Below are 13,462 nucleotides of genomic sequence, written 5' to 3'. Positions count from 1 at the left end.
TTTCAAATTTCATTCAGAACCACGTCACTTAATTGTGCTACCAAGTAAACAATTACATAACATTATTTGCTCTCACACATTTAAAGCCTTGTTGCAACCTTTCCAAGGCACCATAGTCCCATCCAATCTTTGTCACGTGAACCACTTGTTAGAATTAATGAATTAATGTCTCATGTAAGAGACATATGACTTATGTTGGGACTAATAAATAAATAATTAATAATTAAGGACTAAATTGTAATTGAGTTAAATAGGAGAAGTTTTAAAGGTAATTGTTACTCGATAGGAGTAGTGTTTATAAAAGGGGTTAATACTCACTAACGTGAAATAAGGTTCCTTCCTGATAGAAAAGAAAAGTGTTCTCTCTAATCTATAGTCATCACAAACTTAGAGAGGCAGAAAGAATCAAGAGAGTGAAATCTTATTTCTCTCCTCTTCCAAGAAAATTATGGAGAAAGGTACATGTTTATCAAGATCCGGTTGGTTTCCTATAATTGATAATCTAAGAAACCCTTAAAGATTTTACATGTGCTATCAAAGCAAGGTTACGAAAATATATGATTCTCCATTAATGATATTTTTCTGCAAATTTTATGAACCTTAATTATGATATTTAGGGATTTTATTTTCCGCTGCATATATTGTTTTATTGGTAATATTTTATTATTGTTGAATTCTAACTTTGAGGAAGAAAAGGAAGAGTGACTTCTTTGTTGGACTTTGAATTTGTGTCTTTTATTGGGATCAAAGATGACAATTATGTATTATAATAACAATAAAAAATGGCAATTACATTTTACCTTGAAATTGCTATTTGCAACCCATTTTTGCTATTCAATCCCACTTGCTCATTCTTTTTCAAAAAATTATTATTAAACGTGATTAAAGGATTGAAATTTTATACCCTGCAATTAAATTAACGTGAATGCTTTAAAATTATCGATAACAGTAAATATGTATATGTTATACATTTGCTTCAATGTGATTGAATTTCTATTATTTTATTGGTTAAAATGTGAATGTATGGTATGTATTTGGCCTGGAATGAAATTAATAAAATGGTTATGAATTGTTAACAATAAGTATGTGCAGGCCATATATTTGGTTGGAATTAAATGTCTGATGAATTTGTTAGTCACCGAAGTGGCCAAATTTATAAGGTTATTTAATTCCATATTAATGATTATTTCAATTACTCATAAAATAATAAATGCTAAATTATATGATTATTGGTTTATTTGTAATTGAAATTCATTGTTATAAGAAATTTATGGATCGTCCAAAAGTTGATTAGTTGTTCTTATAATTAATGAATTTAACTGTAGGCGATTTGTGTATCATTAGTTTTATTTATATACCCAAAGGAAATAGATACTACTAATTAGTGCATATTTAATTGCCAAATAATGTTAAGATTTTTATTAGCATCATCATGTTCATATGTTGTGTGTTGGTGTATCACCCAAAGGAGAACATCAATATACATTGGTTGTTATCTGAATAAATTATATGTATGACTTGTGCTTTATGTCCCAAAATACTTATGTGAAGTTTTATTATGCAGTACCTATTTCCAACTTATTGAACTCTCATGTATCATCTGTGTCAATTTTAATGGGTTTAACTTCTCTGACTGGAATGAGCAAGTCCAATTTCATCTCGGTGTTTTGGATCTTGATCTTGTTATATTGGAAGAGAAGCCTGCTACTATTACTGATGCTAGTAGCAATGAAGAGAAAGTCCATTATAAAGCTTAGGAAAGATCTAACAGACTTAGCCTAATGTTCATGAGAATTACTGTTGCAGACGATATTAAGACAGCTCTCCCTAAGACCAATAATACTAAAAAGTTTATGGGGTTAGTGAGAGAGTGCTCCCAAACAGCTAATAAGTCTCTTGCTGGGACATTAATGAGTACACTAACCACCATGAAGTTTGATAGTTCGCGTACTATGCATGAACATGTCATTGAGATTACAAATATTATAGCAAGACTTAAGACCTTGGGAATGGCTATGAATGAGAACTTTCTTATTAAGTTTATTCTAAACTCATTACCGACTGAGTATGGCCCATTCCAAATGAGCTATAATACCATGAAAAATAAATGGAATGTGCATGAATTACACAATATGTTAGTTCAGGAAGAAACGAGGCTTAAGAATCAAGGAAGTCACTCAGTCCATTATGTAAGCCACCAAGGGAATCAAGGAGCTAGAAAAAGATTTGTGAAGAAGCATGATAAAGGAAAAGGGCCATTAAAGATCAATGACGGTCCTGTGCAAATCCAGAAGAAGGCATCAAAAAGTAATAATTGTCATTTTTGTGGAAAATCTGGACATTTCTAGAAGGATTGCCCAAAGCGTAAGTCTTGGTTCAAAAAGAAAGGTGAGCTTAATGCTCTTGTATATTTTGAATCAAACTTAATTGAAGTTCCCCATAATACATGGTGGATTGATTATGGATGTACGACTCATGTTTCTAACACTATGCAGCGATTCCTTACAATCCAAACCATAAGCCCAAATGAGAAGTTCGTTTTCATGGGAAATAGAGTGAAAGCTGGAAGCAGTCAAGACTTATTGTTTAAAACACAAAAACACTGACATCATTTAGATTTATTGGAAACTCTTTATGTACCTAGTTTATCTAGGAATTAGTTTCATTATCTAAACTTGATATCACTAGATACTCTTTTAGTTTTGGTAATGGATGTTTCAATTTATTTAAGCATAATCATCTCATTAGTACTGGTGTTCTTTGTGATGATTTATATAAGTTAAAATTACATGGTTTGTATGTTGAAACTATTTTAACTCTGCATCATAATGTTGGCACTAAACGTAGTTTAGTGTATGAACGATCTGTTTTCCTGTGGCATAAACGTATAGGTCACATTTCTAGAGAAAGGATGGAAATATTAATAAAGAATGAAATTCTTCCTTATCTAGATTGTACGGATCTAAATATTTGTGTGGATTGTATTAAGGGAAAACAAATAGAACATACAAAGAAAGGAACTACAAGGAGCACTCAGCTTCTTGAAATTGTGCATACTGATATTTGTGGACCTTTTGATGTTAATTCTTTTGAAAATGAAAGATACTTTATCACCTTTATTGATGACTATTCACGTTACGATTATGTCTACTTATTGCATGAGAAATCTCAGGCACTAGACGCCTTAGAAATTTACTTTAATGAAGTAGATAGGCAATTAGACAGAAAGGTAAAAATTATTAAATTTGATAGAGGTGTTGAGTATTATGGAAGATACGATGAAATTGGGCAACACCTAGGTCCATTTGCTAAGCTTCTTCATAAATATGGCATTTGTGCGCAATACACAATGCCTAGTACACCACAACAAAATAGTGTATCAGAAAGGCATAATAGGAACTTTAAGGGATATCGTTAGGAGTATGTTAATCAATTCAACTTTACTCGTATCTTTATCGATGTATGCCTTGAAAACTGTCATGTATTTGTTGAATAGGGTTCCTAGTAAGGCAATTCCAAAGACACCTTTTGAACTATGGACGAATAGGACACCTAGTATAAGGCACCTGCATGTTTGGGGTTGCTAGGCAGAAATAAGGATTTATAATTTGCAAGAAAGAAAAATAGATGCAAGAACAATCAGTGGATATTTCATTGGTTATCCAGAAAAGTCAAAGGGGTATATGTTTTATCGTCCTAATCATAGTTTGAGAATTGTCGAAACTAGAAATGCAAGGTTCATTGAAAATGGTTAAATCAGTGGGAGTATAGTTCCATGAAAAGTGGAAATTAAAGAAATTAGAGTGTAAGTCCCTTTAGCTTGTGCCTCTAGCAGTAAGGTGATTGCTCCTTTAGTTGTTGTTACAAACAATAATGAAGAAGCACAACACAATAATGAGCCCATGATACATAATGAACCTATTATGGAAGAATCGCAAGAAGTAGCATTAAGGAGGTCTCAAAGAGAAAGGAGACCAGCTATTTCGAATGACTATGTGATATACCTACATGAAACAGAAACAAACTTAAGCATTAATGATAATGATTCAGTTTCGTTTTCACAAGTTGTAGGCTGTGATAATTCTGAGATGTGGTTAAATGCCATGAAAGAAGAGATAAATTCCATGGAACATAATGGTGTTTAGGACCTTGCAGAATTGTCAAAGTGTTGTAAGAGAGTTGGTTGTAAGTGGGTCTTCAAGACTAAGCGTGACTCTCATGGCAACCTTGAATATTACAAGGCTATACTTGTTGCTAAGAGATTTACTCAAAAAGATGACATTGATTATAAAGAGACATTTCCACCGGTCTCACAAAAGGATTTTTTCGGGATTATCATGGCATTAGTAGTCCATTATGACCTGGAACTACATTAGATGAATGTGAAAACTGCCTTTCATAATGGAGAATTAGAGGAGAATGTTTATATGGACCAACCATTGGGGTTCTCAGTTGAAAGAAAGGAACACACAGTGTGGAAATTAAAGAAATCAATATACGGTCTTAAGCAAGCTTCCCGCCAATGGTATTTGAAGTTTAATGATACCATTGTTTCCTTTGGATTTAAGGAATATACTATTGATCAGTGTATATATCGGAAGGTCAGTGGGAGTAAGGTTATTTTTCTAATCCTGTATGTTGATGATATATTACTTGCAACTAATGATCTTGGTCTTCTTCATGAGACTAAGAAGTTTTTTTCTAGTAACTTTGAAATGAAGGATATGGGTGAGGCAGCTATGTGATAGGGATAGAAATATTCTGAAATAGATCACAAGGATTGTTAGGCTTGTCTCAGAAAGCATATATCAATAAAGTACTAGAGAGATTTAGGATGGAAAAGTGCTCAACATCACCCGTTCCAATTCAGAAAGGAGACAAATTTAGCCTCGCACAATGTCCTACAAATGATCTGGAATGAAAACAAATGGAAGCAATTTTGTATGCATCAATTGTTGGGAGTATTATGTACTCGAACAGGCTTAAATTTGCAATTGGAATGTTAGGAAGATATCAAAGTAATCCAGGAATGAAACATTGGAAAGCTGCAAAGAAAGTTCTGAGATACTTATAGGGAACAAAAAATCACATGCTTACATATAGGAGGTTTGATCACCTAGAGGTGATTGGATATTCAGACTCAGACTTTGTTGGATGTGTGGATACAAGAAAATCCACTCTTGGCTTTGTATTTCTCTTAGCCAAAGGAGCGGTATCGTGGAAGAGTGCAAAATCAGTTGTTGTTGCATCTACCAAGGAAGCTAAATTTGTAGCACGTTTTGAGGCTACAATTCAGGCTAATTGGCTGCAGAACATTATTTTAGGGCTTGGAATTGTCAACAGTATTGCTAGGCCGTTGAAAATGTATTGTGATAACTCTACAACAATATTTTTGTAAGAACAACAAGTACTGTAAGGGTACTAAGCATATGGAATTGAAGTACTTTGTCATGAAGGAAGAAGTTCAGAAACAAAGAGTGTCAATAGAGCATATTAGCACAAACTTTATGATAGTTGACCCTTTAACAAAGGGATTATCGCCCAAGACATTTATAGAACATGTTGAAAATATAGGCATTATTGTTATTGATGATCATTAAGTGTAATTTACCTTATGTATTTTTTACTGACACTCTGAGCTCTTTTATGATATGTTTCTGATTACATGTTCTCTATGTTTGCATGCATGTTTGTGTTAGAGTAATGTTAACAGGTTTTGTCTTGAATAAAGACATTATGTTGGACCAATTATGTACTCCTAACTAATGGTCATATTAAGGAGAAGACTAATTTGTAGTACATGGAAAGGACTATGTCGATTAAGTGATGTACAACCGTCATGACTCGAATTAGTTCATATTCTTAATCATGAAATTATGATGTATCCAATGTATAGAACAGTTTAATCATTTTAATTCGCATTATGTTAGTTTAATCTATCTATTTATTTAGTCCATAATTTTTATTAATGTCACATGAGCCAAGTGGGAGAATGTTAGAATTAATGTCTCATGCGAGAGACATGTGACTTATGAAGGGACTAATAAATAAATAATTAATAATTAAGGATTAAATTGTAATTGGGTTAAATAGAAGAAGTTTCTAAAGGTAACTGCTACTTGATGGGAGTAGCGATTATAAAAGGGGTAATACCTGCTAACGTGAAATAATGCCCCCTTCCTGACAGAAAAGTATTCTCTCTAATATATAGTCATCACAAACGTAGAGAGGCAGAAAAAATAGTCAAGGGAGTGAAATCTTGTTTCTCTCCTCTTGCAAGAAAATCAAAGTACACCGGAGAGAAGTCTCCCTATGGACAGAGGTACGCATGATATGTTTATTTATTATTTGTAAGAAACATAGGTTTCAAGATCCTATTGGTTTTCTATAATTAATAATCTAGGAAACCCTTAAAGATTTTACACCACTACTATAACTTTGTCTAGGTGTGGAATTTCCGGTGTATTTTTTCACAAAAATTTCAAATCAGTTTTCTGTTAATTTTCCTACAAACTTTAATACGTGGGTAATTTCTTTGTGGATAATAGCTTTCTGTCAATCTTCAAATTTGCATAATCTTTCCTACAGATTTTTTCTGCCAATTTCATATTTGTTGGTAACTTTTCGGTAAATTTTCAATCCACATTTAATTTTCCTGTGAATTTAATATATATATATATATATATATATATATAATAATTTTACATATTTCAAATAATCATATAAATTTATTTTTTATATACTTTAGAATTTTAATATTAATAATATTTTTCAAAAATATTTGTTATCAACTATGAAATATTAATAACTTAAAATTATAGTATTATTGTTAAGTTTGTCCCCAACATAAGTAGTTCAAAAATAAAGTGAATAGTTATTTTTGTTCCTGAAAGTGTGAAGCTATGACAAATTGGTCCCTGAAAAATGAAAAATTTAAATTTAGTCATCGAATGTATAAAAAGTGCGATAAATTAGTCGTGTCGTTAAATTTGTAAGATTATTTTGTCATTAAATTGTAATATTTAAGGTCCAATTTGACAAATAAGTTATATTTTGCAAGACCAAATTGACAATAAGTTTCAAGGATTAGGGATCAATTTGCCATTAAATTGTCTATGGACTAATCTATCGCACTTTTTGCACATTCGGTAACTAAATTTGAATTTTTAATCTTTCAGGGACCAATTTGTCAACGTCTCACTTTTAGAGACCGAAAAGGATATATATACTCTCAACAATATGTATAGCGCACCTTCTAGTAATAGCAATAAACTCTAAAAAGATGTGTGTAAAAAGAACATTTTTTTTAACTTTTTGGGACCATTTTGTCACTAAGCTATAATGTTTAAGAACTAATTTGACATTAAGTTATATTTTTGTGAACAATTTGACATTAAGTTATAAAATTCAAGGACCTATTTCTCATTAAATTGTACACGAGACGAGACATAATTGTCACACTTTTTACATATTCAGATACTAAATCAGAATTTTCGTTCTTTCAAGGACCAAATTGTTAGAACCAATGACATTGGATGGTCTCTAACCCCTGAAAAATCTATGGTTTTGATGATAACAAATGTATTAAATTTTGTATGGACTAATGAATTTCAATTGAGTGTTATAGCAAGCACATCGTCCAATACAAGATTGGAAATAAAATCATATCCAAGTCTTTTATTTTTATTCACTATGCCTTTTAAGCGTCCAAACAATATGAAACTTGTTTTATAAATAGACCGTCCAACATCCAAAGCATTGTAACTAAAACAAGCATCCAAAATTTTATGAAAATCAACATCCAAAATGTTGTGTCTGTTTGATCATCCAATAGAAAGCTAACTAACTTACATGAATAATTTATATCTAAGTCGGTTAACATCCAGATATGACTTCGTACACTTGTTCAATTCACGAGATTGATACATGTTTTAGAAACTTTGAAATATTATATTTGTCTTGTATGCTTTAAATTACAAATCATTTGAATTTCAAGTGTGTACACGAACAACTCAGCAAAAAGGAATATTGTCTAAAAAATCGTTATACTACAAGTAGTGGAGTAGAAAATTGTGTGGTGCAAAAAGGACAATATAATGTTGTCTCTATCTCCCCCCCCCCCCCCCCCCCCCTCCCCCTCCCTTTTTCCTCTACATGTTGACATATGGCAAAAGTTGACAATTATATGACAATGAATACTTTCGAGAAGGCATAGACCCCACAACAGATACATTTCATTAAAGCTTATATAAAAAAGACTAAGGCACTGGAATCAACAACAAAGTTATCATTATTTTTTAAGTGTTGAAACTCTAATGAAATCATTGGACAATCTAAGCATTTGAACTTAAAGAGCTATACTTTGTTGTACAAAGTTTTTCTTATTGTGGCGTCCCTAAAATAATGATTGGTTTAATAGTAATGATTTAATTAACAAAAACCATGGTAAATTTTTTTTTTCTTCTTTTTCTTTTTCATTTCTTTCTCTTTTCACCAAAACAAGGTTTAGAAGGAAAATCCTCACTATAGAGTCCTGAATGGCCAGTTCACAACTCTATTCGGAGTCATTTCTTTCTTACCGCTCATAATCTCTAAACTAATTTGTTGTTTCAAAAGGAAGAATGTACCAGCCATTACTTTAGGTCGTCACGTGAAAATAGAAGAATAAAATACGGTCGATAAACTCTTTTACAAATAAAGTTGCAAATGCTTTCTTTTCGAGTAACAAGATCGATCATAAATGCATTCATCATTTAAAGCTGTCCAAAATATGGGAGTTTTACAAAATACATAGTGTCATCCAGAGCAAAGGTGTCCACAGTGGTGGCTTCAGCCACATGTATACAATCATCAAATTCCTATACATCAGGTCTACCCATACAAAAACAAAAGAGTAAACCTAACAGTCAGTCCTAGATACACCCACCCTCAAAAGTATACAAAACGAATCCAAAGAGCTGTCCACTAGGATGAAGAGCCTCCGCTGATCGCCATCTCCCCCGGGCCACTATCCTCCGTAGAGTCTGCCTCAGATGCCGACATGACTTCCTCGGGAGAATCCACCTCAAGAAGTGGATCCTCATCACCCTCTAGAAAATCAAGGGCATCCACAGCAGGCTCAGGAGGTAGCTCCTCCAGATCCTCCTCAGGGTCTTCCTCGGATGACGTCACCTCGATCACTTGGACTGGCTCCACTAGACGATATGGTGTAGGCGTGGGTAGTATCCACTCCACCGTGCGCTGAAGCATCCGTGCAGGTTCATCTGGATGCACCAAAGAAGTAGCCGTGAATCGAATGGTACCCTGAAATCGGCACCTCGTGTTGCCTTCGAGGGTCTCCCAAGCTCCCTCTAGGCACTCCATCTCTACTCGATCACGGATTAGCTGCGCCGCCATCACGATCAACAAGAAAGAAAAGAAAGGGGTAGACTCTTTCACAAGAATCTAACTATGCCGCCGCATAATGCGTCTCATAACCACTACATGCAATCAAAAGGAGTATCTTAAGGCTTTTCATCTCTGGTAATCGATTACACAGCCTTGGTAATCGATTACCAGAGGCTAAACTTGAATTACACAGCCTCAGGACATGAAATATGCAAAAATGCACTGTGTAATCGATTACACATACCTGGTAATCGATTACCAGTGACCCATCCCTCTGTGTAATCGATTACACAGGCTGGTAATCGATTACCAGAGGCCTCCACAATGTTCCAGTCCCCTTTCTAAGCCTGGTAATCGATTACACCCCCTTGGTAATCGATTACCAGAAGCCCTCATGGCTTCCTGACCTCGTTTTCAAGCCTGGTAATCGATTACACCCTTTGGTAATCGATTACCAGAGACCATCTTAGCCTCATGTCTTCATTTTTAAGCCTTGTAATCGATTACCCACCCTTGGTAATCGATTACCAGAGGCCACAACCCATATATCACACAAAATTCACAGCTGGCCAGCCACCACAAGCCTCCTTGCTTTGTGGTCTTTGTTCCTTTTATCTGTTGACTGCCAGGAGCTCGCATGTTTAGGTACATCACAGGTTCTCACTGACCGACTATGCCCGGGTTGGGTCAGGATTGGTCAAGCTTGGTTTTGGGCAATAGCACCCCACTTGACGTCCCCAAGGTCTCCTGACCCCCGCGACATATCTCCAGGTACCACTCTGTGGTCAACGAATAAAAGCAGGAAGTTTCTCCCTTCTACACTTCCTCATCTCAAGCTTGTAGGATTATGGGGTACCCATCACATGTGGTACTAGGTGGCGGTCGGGCGATGGTGCACAACAAGTTTTCCACATCCACAAAGCGCGCATAAACCCACCATCCCCTGTTGCCCACCTCCAACTGAGCTCACGTACTCCCACGTAGCCCATATCCTCGTTTCTCTCAACACCGGGCCCCCCATCAATCCTCCCAAGCTTTCCCAACATCAAAGTAATACAACATTCAAATAGCACAAGCTATCACAGCCAAGCAAAACAGGGCAAAGGCAGAAAACTCTACCCAAAACACCAACCAAATCACAGCTTTTCACACACAAATACCCCAGAAACATTTCCTTCGTTCCGGTTCATTAACCGTTGGATCGACTCCAAAATTTTACTGGAAGTCTATAGTGCATAAGCCTACATTTTGACCGTTGGGATCTACTAGAAAACATCCAGAACTCATTCTGCACTACTCTTTCCACAGCCAAACACACACAAGCATTTTTCTGCACAAAGCCAAAATCCTGCTGCACCTATTTTGACAGCAAAATTCTGCATAAGTGCAGATTTCGAAAATCACACTTCCCCTCATCCAATCTTGCCCAAATCAAATCCTACAAGTCCCAAATCATGTATCAATCATGTCTAAACCAAAATCAAGCTTTAAAGCACAGCAACACAGAATCTAGGTGTCCAACACCCCTCAATTCAATGGGTTTTCTAGGTTTGAGAAGTGAAATTGAGGATGAGGTAGATTTGAGGCAAACTCTCACCTCACACAAGTCTATAACATCAATCTAAACTTGCTCAAACTGGATTTACACCTAAAATCTCACCGAATCAAAATTTGACTCTTCAACACCCAATTTTGCCCTAGAAATGGCTCTTGGTTCACTTTGGTCATTTGTTTTTCTCTCTAGCACAGCCTAACCTTTCTCATAAGTCCTAAAGGGCATTTCAATCTAAGATTAACTCACTCTAACCTCTAAATACTACCAATTCCAGATTTGGCCTTCCAGCCCTCAAAAATTCACTCATTTTCCACTCATAACACCACATTTTCACTTTCTAACCCTAGGTTAATTCTACCATTCATCTCTAACAGTTTTCCATAAGCAATTTCAGCATATAAACATCACAAACATCATCACAAAAACCCTAAAACAGAATGGGTATGTCTAACTCATCCAAACATGGCAAGTTCAACATGCTTTCAACAAGTTTCTTCACAAATAACTATCATGAAGCAGAAAACTAGCAAGACTACCCATCATACCTCCCAAAACCCCATACCCACGAAATCAAAGGAGAAAGAAGTCCACCCAAACCTGAAGTTTCGAAGTCCCACTCGTAGACACGCACCTCACGACTCCGGAAATGCCCTCCTTTTGCGATTTGGAGCGGAAATGGGCACCAAAGGTTGAAGCTTTGTGTGGAGCTTCAATGGTGGAGGAAGAAGAGAGAAAGCTACGTGAGAGAGGGAGAGAAAAGGCTTCTGAATTTTTTTGGGGCTGAGTGAGGAGAGAGAACATGGCTTTTTGGTTTTAAATAAAAGGGTTTTCTCTTTTTTCTATTATTTTATTATAAACTATGCCACATGTCTCCATTTGAGTGGAGCAAAAAGGGCCCACTTTCCCTTTTGACTGTGACCCATACTCAGCCACAAAAGTGAGGAAAAATCTGACCTTTGAAACGCTAAAATCATGCCTCGGTTTGCGTGCCATTTCTCTGGTTCCAGTTTCTCGCGTTTCTCTGCGTCCGTCGGGGCCAGTTTTCGAAAGTAAGCAATATATATATCAAAACGCTCAGAATAAAACCCCGAGAGTGGTTCAGAGGTTGGTTTTGTTAAATTTTAAGTCGCACGCAAAATGATGATTTTTAACTAATTAATTAGGAATTAACCCATAACCTCCCAGTTATGGATTTCTCTTTCTTAATTAGTCTAACCCGCATATCTTGCCCCCACTATTCCTACTCTTACCAAGAACATATATGCATATACACTGAATAATACTTATATATATATATAATCATTCAAAATACATCGTTTTCAAAAATTCCGGGTAGAAATTTCCAGGATGTTACACTTATAACTGAGCTTATTGTTTATTCTCTTTGAGAGAGTTGAATTAGATGTATTTATCAAACTTATTGTTTGGAAAACCAGGAGTGACTTAGTGATCAAAGAATACTTAGTGTTATTAATCTAAGGGGGATTAAGGGTGTGCCAGTAGTACCATAAAGAATACTGGGTGTAACCAGAAGTGAAAGGTAGAATGCTTATTTTGTAATTAGTTTTGATTAGTGGAAACCTTCAAAGTGTTGAAGGAGAAATGGACGTAACTCAAGAGGTTGAGTGAAGTAGTATAAGACAAGTTTTTATAGTCTCTAGTTTAAGCTTTTACTAGTTTTTGTTAGGCTTATTCTTACACACCTTGTTTGCTCAAGGTTTTTGCTAAAAATTGTTTTGTGAAAAGTTTGTTATCTTGTTTTCTAAATCCTGTGAAAATTATTTTAGAAAAGAAACCATCTTTCAAAAAAGGTTATAAGATTTGCATATGTGTGTTTGTATGTGTGTATGTGTGTCTTTGTGTGTTCTTACCAAAATCTGGAATCGTCACACGTCAGGGTGAACGTGGTTGAGTAGGATTCCAAACATCACACATCGGCTTGGATAAGTGCCTTTTGTAGGAGGGGAGACCTGCAAAACAAAGGACTCTGACACTCAAGTAAGAACGTGTGTTAGGTGAGTAAAGATAGTAATGATGTAAAGTAGCTCGTGTGAGATAAATAAAGAGAGGGGGGCATAGGCTTGTTGTCAGGTGCTAAGTGTTTGTGAGCAGGTCGTGTAAATGGGTTCGATGGAACCTGAATTTATAGTAGATGAGCAAGGTTGTTGGTCATTATTTGTAGGGGTTGTTGTTAGCCTTGTAGATAATTCCCGGCTTATAGATAAAAGCTGGGAGCTTAAAGATAATGTTAGAGATAAACATTTGAATTAAAGATAAAGGTAGAAGAAAATCGTACCTTGTAGATAATGTGGCGTTATAGATAATGTAATACCTGTTAATAGATAAGATATTTAAATATATTTGAATATTAGTTAGCTTAGAGATAACCTGTATGTTGGAAGGCCCGTATGCTAAGGGATAGGTGTTTGTGCTCCTATAGTAGGGTTGACGTGGAAGGTGGACACGTGTCTCTAAGTACCACGTAGGATTGGTGGGTCCTGGACAGTACATAAGCCCTCC

This window comes from Glycine soja, chromosome 17 (assembly GCF_004193775.1).
Source record: "Glycine soja cultivar W05 chromosome 17, ASM419377v2, whole genome shotgun sequence".
In the NCBI taxonomy this organism is placed as follows: domain Eukaryota; kingdom Viridiplantae; phylum Streptophyta; class Magnoliopsida; order Fabales; family Fabaceae; genus Glycine; species Glycine soja.
The sequence above is the reverse complement of the archived record's forward strand: the minus strand, read 5'-3'. Positions refer to the sequence as shown.